The following is a 7,603-nucleotide window of genomic DNA, read 5'->3' as shown; positions in this document are numbered from 1 at the left end:
ACTCACACAATTGATTTTTGACAAGAGTACAAAGATAATTCAATGGAGAAAAAGGTCCTGTCAGCCAGGGGCTCCACAGCCACTGGAAGCAGCATGGAAAACAAACCCTCTATCCATAGCTAGAAATTGATCACAGACGTAAATGTGTATGTGTGCGTGCGTGCGTGCGTGCGTGTGTCTGTCTGTCTGTCTGTCTGTGTGTGTCTGAGACAAAACATTCCATCTTGGAGGGAAACTATGAAGACTCAGGATGTTCTAAAGGGAGGCTCATCAGATTTGGGGATAAACAACTTAGAAGTTTCAGAGAGTCCCTGAAGCCAACCAAATCCTCTAGAGCCACAACTCCTCAAGCTGATGTGTGCAGCATGGACTACTTAGAGACATCCTCAGACAAGCCCAGCTTCATGGAGGACTCTCTCCAACCCAATCTTCCTGCAAGCTGTGCAGGATTCAGGTTTTTGTGAGCTGTCACCCATGCCAGGGTGGGCTTTGGCAATGCAGCTGAGTCACTTCTGCTTCTGTAAGTGACCCCTCACCTATGCTTCTGTTTAAAAGCCCAAGAAACTCATGGTTCACCATGTTGGGTGTTATTATTATTACCTTGGCCTGTCATTGGTTCCTGGTCTGCTTTGCTTTCTGTTGCTGTGATGAAACATCATAACAAAATCAACTTGGGGAGGGAAGGGTTTATTTCAGTTCAGAGTCTTCCATGAAGGAAAGCCATGGAAGGAACCCAAGCAGGAACTGAAGCAGATGCTTCCTTACACCTCCCAGGACCACCTGCCTGTGCGTGGCACTACCAACAATGGGCTGGGTCTTCCCACAACAATCATCAATCAAGAAAATGCCTCATAGATTTGCCTACATGCCAGTCTGATGGAGGCAGCTCCTTAATCGAGCACCTCTCTTCCTAGATACAGCTAGGCTTGTGTCAATGTGACAAGAACCAAACAGCATCGTTCCCTATGTGGGGTGAGTAGATCTTTGTCCACATCTGTCCAGGAATTATTCCCCAGTGGTGAAGGTCTTGATTTCACCATGTTCACCTATAATTCACACTCACAGAAACATCTGTGCATGCTGACATAGTCTGTTGTTCTCACCTACACACCACACATCCACGCACACACTCGCCCCTGGCACAGAACAAAACTTGGGTTTGGGAATTGTCATAAGAGCAGCCACTCATTATATCCATCATTTCTTCCTGCTATTCCCTAGAAACAGCTGCTGCAAAATGTACTCTGTGCTGCTTAATGCAAATATCCAGAAGGCAGTGGCAATTACGAGGTTCTTCCACACGCCTTGAAGTGAGCTGGGCCAGAGAGTGCTGTGGTTGTTTCTTCCTAAGTGACTGTTTTTGGAGAATCTAACAATGACTGTGCAAATCTTTGCACTGGGGGATTCTAGAACAATCGTGGTACTGGTAGCACCCGTGGCATAGAATGGCAGCTGGTGTCTGAACACTTGGAGAGAGATGCCAATGAAGGATAGGGGAGCTACAGAAAACCAGCAAATCCCAGGACCTATCCATCCCCAAAGTCTTCGGTCACACATGCCACTCTCACACTTGCTGGAAGGCTCACCTCCTGTATGCAATGACTGTGGAGTTGGAACTTCCAGAGACAACCACATGACCTTGAGTCAAGAGTGAAGTGATCTGTTCCTCACATCCATTAGGGCCCTTCGTACCCACATCTGCAGTGCCAGAGCTCAGAACTTACATTAGGACTTTAGGGGCTGGAGAGACGGCTCATCACTTACCAGTGCTCACTGTTCTTCCAGAGGATGTGGCCACATGACGGCACACAACTGTCCAGTTCCATGTTTATCTGACATCCTCTTCTGACCTTCCTGGGCATCGGGCAAGCACATGGTGGGCATACATCTGTGCAAGCAAATGCTCACACAGTAAGTAAATCTAAGAATAATAATTTTTTTTTTAAATGGAGACTTTTTAGCTGTTGGCACTAGAGTCACAGACTAGAGGCAGACAAGTGCACACATACGAAAACCATGGATGAAGGTAGAGTTCATTTTTCCAAAGACATTGACAAAGGCAATGTACTGCTTTTTCAAGTTCACATACCCTGTGTCTGTTTGCCTGCCTGCCTGTCTGTCTATCTGTATACCTGTATCATTATCCTTAAAGCAGGCTTGTACGGTCTTGTGGTGCCTCACCCCTAAAATAAGATGTTTTCTTATTTCCGGGAGAATACAAGTGAGGAAAGGCAAAAATTTTAATGTTAGGGCTTCTCAGAAGTAGCGCCTGCAGCCCTGGCAGCTGGCTTTGGCCTCCTGGGGGAGGAGATGCATCTGTAAGGTGTCTGGTGTGCCTTGTAGAAACTGCCCCTTCAGGCGGCACTGGGTGGTGAGGTGGGACCTATGCATACCACCTCTTCCGAGGCCCCACATCTGAGACCCTGTGGTGTCCTGTGGAAAAGGGACTGATCTCTCTCCAACACTGCAAGCTGGAGACTGAAAGCCACCGAAAGCCACTGCTGGCACGGATTTGGGATTTAGCTTCCTTTCTAGTCCTTGCTTTCCTTGGTCTCCCTCCTCCCTCCCCTCTTCCCTCCTCCCTTCCCCTTTCTGCCTTTTCCTCTTCTTCCCCCTCCTCTCCTCCCTTTATCCACTTTCCTTTCCCCTCCCTCCCCTCCTCCCTCTTCCTTCCTCCTTCTCCCTCCCTCCCCGTCCCCTCCTCCCCCTTCTCCCTTTTCTCCCCATCCTCCTCCCTCCCCCTTCCTCCCTTCTCCCTCCTTCTTGCCCCCTTCCTTTTCCCCTCTCTCCCTTCTTAAGGTCTCCCCCTTTTCACCTTCTCAAGCAAGTCCCCCTTGTGCAGAGCGCTGCCTTCAGTGTGGCAGACACAGGTCACGTTAAGACGGGTCCTGCTTTACAGCGTGAGAGAGAGAAAAAGAACTCACAGCTCACAGCTCACACCTTTGTTTGACAAACCCTGCGGAAGGCAGTCAGAGGCCTCTAAATGGGTCAAGTGGGAGCCAGGAGCAAAGATCCTGCCATAGGTCTGAGAATGGAGGAAGAAGACAGGCCACGTAGCCCCAACCATCTCAGGGGGAGCAGGGTCCATGCGCCATGTGCCGGCCCTGTTGTGTGCTCCCCAAAGTCACTGGCGCCTCTTGAGTTTTCGTAACCAGATTGCCCATTTTTGAAGCGTGTCTCCACAGATCTATTTAAAGTCCTGTCTGCTGTGCAGTTCGCATTTGATATACGAGGAGTTTTGATTTCATGTCTCATTTATTAGCCTTCATATTCAAATTCAGAATGTGTGATTTCACTCGGAGATCTGCAGAGGACTGTGAGTGCAGTAGGACGCCTCTCACCTCAGGTGGTGTCCCAGTCTGAACCCACTGGAAGACCGGGCAGACGTGGCCAGCAGCAGCCCCAAGGCCTGCACCCAGCCCTGGGACCATCGGGTCAGCTCAGTCTTGAAGCTGCAGCTGATGTTGAGCTCATTAAGGACCCCGAGGCCATCCTGGCCTCCCTTGCAATCTCAGGAAGGGGCAGCTTCCCAAGAGGACCCTGATTGGGGCTGGCAGGGCCCAGCGGGGGTCCAGCAGCTCAGTGTGACAATGCAGGGGCTTCTCTGCCTCTCTGCTCTGTGAGTGGCGGGCTCAGGACCTGAGTGGCAGTAGCCCTTGCTGCCTGCTCCGGAGGACTCCAAGGTGGGGCTGCCCATGATGCAGTTCTGAATCTCATCTCCTTCGCCTGATTGGCAATTACACTGCCCTGCTTGCTGCAATCAGATCTGAAATCAGCTCTGCCTGTCACCGACTTGCCTTGCACCCCTGGAGCAGCGGCCCACGATACACCAGAACTGAGGGCCTAGAATAGGTGGCCCATTCGGTTCAATTTATTCTAGAAGCCCACCACCAAGGAAAGAAGAGCAAGTAGGAGAGTCAGGAGCTGATGCCTTCCTGGCTCAGGGGACTAGGGAAAGGGCGTTGATGCTGTGTGTATAGATGCAAATACTCTAAACACGGAGGTAGCTTTCTATTATCAAAGATTCCCCCCCCCCTTTCCTCTCTCCCTCCCTTCCTTTCCTCCTGTATCCTAGGATGGCCTAGAACTCACTATATAGTTGAAAGTGACCTTGAACTTCTGGGAATACAGGTGTGTATTACCTGGCTCTAGACAGTGCTGAGCCCAGAGCTTCCTGCGTGCTGGAGTAAGGACCCACCCAACTGAGCACCAGCTCCAGCATCTGCCTGTGCAAAACTCCCTAATGCCTCTCGAACCATGGGCTACAGAGTCCTCGATGCTTCTCTGTCCTTGTGCCAACAGCACCCAGGGTGGTGGTGGTGGTCCAGCCTCCCTAGCTCATCCACACTAGCTGCTAAATGCCTCTCCTCAAAGGTGAACTGGGGCATTTCACGCTGTCTGTGTCCCCTGGGGCATCACCTAGGGGCAGATGGCATGGAGGCATACCGTGATCATCACCGCAGGGACTTCAGGCCTGTTCAGCCCCTCACCTGGGAGGTAAGGACATCAGCTTGCCTGAGATCTCCCTGCCCCAGAACTTCAACCAGGTGTGATTTGGGGAACATCTCCAGGCAGGTTGCAGGGGTGAAGCCAGCTGTCCACTTCTTCACAAGCCACTTCTCTCAGGCTGAGGTCAGGTCCCTTCTGTCCTGGGACCCCTGCCCTGGGCATTGAGTGTTCCACCCCTGCCTCCAGCCCTGGAGACTATACATCCTCTAGCCTCCCTGCAACACCTCCGCCCCACCCCACCCCTTTTTTTTGCTTTTTCGAGACAGGGTTTCTCTGTGTAGCTTTGCGCCTTTCCTGGAACTTGCTTTATAGCCCAGGCTGGCCTTGAACTCACAGAGATCCGCCTGGCTCATCCTCCGGAGTGCTGGGATTAAAGGCGTGTGTCACCACTGCCCGGCTAAGCCCCTTTTAAGGTGTTAGCTGCTCTCTGTCACTCCTTTTCCCTTTGAGACGGTGTCTGTGGTGGCCCCAGCACAGTGCTGCCAGCCCACTTTTACTGGTGCTGGTCCTCAAGGTTCTGGAGGTGAAAATCTCAGGCTAGGGAAACAGAGCCAGGCCTTAATGCATCTGGGGAGAAGTTTTGGTGGCTTCCGAACACCATCCGGGCTTTGTAGGCAGTTTCTGGCTGTCTAGTCCCTGCTGCCGCCCTCACATGGTCTTGGCTCTTCTGTGTGTCCTTGATCTCATTTCTTTGGTCCTTGATCTCATTCTTTCTTTCTTTTTTCTTTTTGTCATGGTCTTTATTATTATTATTATTATTATTATTATTATTATTATTATTATTTTACTTTTAAAATTTATTTTATAATTTAATTTAATTTTAATTTTTCATATCAGCCACAGATTCCCCTGTCCTCCTTCCTCCCGCCCTCCCTCCCCCCAACCCACTCCCCATTCCCATCTCCTCCAGGGCAAGGACTCCCCTGGGGATTCAGCCCAGCCTGGTAGATTCAGTGGAGGCAGGTCCAGTCCCCTCCTCCCTTCACCCAGGTTGAGCAAAGCATCTCTGCATAAGCCCCGGGTTCCAAACAGCCAGCTCATGACTAAGGACAGGTCCCAGTCCCACTGCCTGAGGGCCTCCCAAACAGTTCAAGCTAATCAACTGTCTCACTTATCCAGAGGGCCTGGTCCAGTTGGGGGCTCCTCAGCTATTGGTTCATTGTTCACTAGTTTAGCTATTTGTCCTTGTGCTTTTTCCAATCATGGTCTCAACAATTCTCAATCATACAATCCCTCCTCTTTTGATCTCATTCTTAAGATGTCAGTCATGGCTGAAGAGATGGCTCATTGGCTAGAGAGTTGGCTCTGAGATTAAAAGCACAGACTGTTCTTCTAAAGGACCCAGGTTCAGTTCCCAGCACCCACATGGCAGCACACACTGTCTGTAACTCCAGTTCCAGGAAACCCAACACCCTCATACAGACATACATGTAGGCAAAACACTGATGTTTATAAAATTTAAAAAAGAGAAGATGTCAGTCATGCTGGATTCAGAGTTGCCTGCTCAGAGGGACTACATCTTACCTAAACTAATTACAACTGTGCTGGTGGTGTTAATAGGGGCCCACTTTCTGAGTGTGGAGCGGGGTGTTACAATTTTATACCTGGAGGGATTTGATGACTCAACCCAGAAGTATGCTGCCTTGCCAGTCAGAGCTCTCAACTTAGTCCTCCCTTTCTCTGCTGCTCTCTTAGTTCCAAGCCTGTGTGAGAAGTCCCTGGTCCTCACAGTGCACTCATGAGCACTGCCCAACCTTCATATTTCCATCCTCTTAGGATTGTCCATACATGTGGTACTACATGTAGCTAAAAGTTTTCCTGGTCCTGCCTGGCTTGTGTTCAGGACAAATCTCTCTCACCTGTCAGTCCTGCAGCCACTCAGACCCAAATAAACACACACAGACTAATATTAATCAAAACTTCTCGGCCATTAGCTCAGGCTAACTACTGACTAGCTCTTACACTTAAACTCAGCCCATTTCTGTTAATCTATATGTTGCCAAGTGTTCTGTGGCTTTAACTGTGTGCCATTACATGCTACTCCCTGGGTGGCAGGCTGGCATCTTCTGACTCAGCCTTCCTCTTCCCAGAATTCTCCTTGTCTGCTTATCCTGCCTATACTTCCTGCCTGACTGCTGGTCAATCAGCGTTTTATTAAAACAGTGTACAAAAGCATTATCCCACAACATTTCCCCTTTTTTGTTTAATTAAAAAGGAAGGTTTTAACTTTAATATAGTAAAATTACATATAACAGTTATCAAGCAAGAATTGTATTTGGCAAAATCAAAGAAAATATTCTGTTTATCCTGTATTTGTGAGTCTAAGTTTCATATTTAACTTATCTTTTATCATAACCAAGGAAAATTATAACTATCTAGTCTTCAACTACATCAAAAACCTCAAAAAGATATAATACTACCTAAATAAATAAGAAGTGCATTGTAAGGAACTTCCAAAAATCTAGAATGACAGAGACAGCTGCCTGCCTGGACAGTCATCCAAAGTTCCTCTGTAATGTTGGGGCATTCATGTTCAGTCCATAGGTCTAGAGTCTCTTAGTCACTTCTCTCTGTAGAGTGACTGTCCTTTAGAATGTCTGGCAGTTTCTTCTGCGAAGCAGGATCCTGAAGGACCATATTGCCTTTCAAAGTTCAGTGTTCACCTTCCTATGGGTCCTGCATGTGCAGTTGATACATTTTGTCAAGCAGTCCAGACAAGAACAGTTTCTTGTCTAAATAGCTATTTTTGCCAAGAATAAGATAAACTCCATATAGAGAGTCTTCAGTGCCCATCTTTCTCTTTGAAGTAAATCGGTGCTGCCAGGAGCAGGCATGTCTCATTGTCCAGAAAGTCTAAGTTGTTGTTGTTTTTTTTTCAAAGATTTATTTATTTATTATATATACAGTGTCCTGTCTGTACATATCCCTGCAGGCCAGAAGAGGGCACCAGACTTCATTACAGATGGTTGTGAGCCACTATGTGGTTGCTGGGGATTGAACTCAGGACCTTTGGAAGAACAAGCAGTGCTCTTAACCACTGAGCCATCTCTCCAGCCCCCCCATTAAGTCTAAGTTTTTAAGACATTTTAAATGC

Source organism: Onychomys torridus, chromosome 17 (assembly GCF_903995425.1).
Source record: "Onychomys torridus chromosome 17, mOncTor1.1, whole genome shotgun sequence".
Lineage (NCBI taxonomy): Eukaryota > Metazoa > Chordata > Mammalia > Rodentia > Cricetidae > Onychomys > Onychomys torridus.
This window is presented reverse-complemented; position numbering follows the sequence as displayed.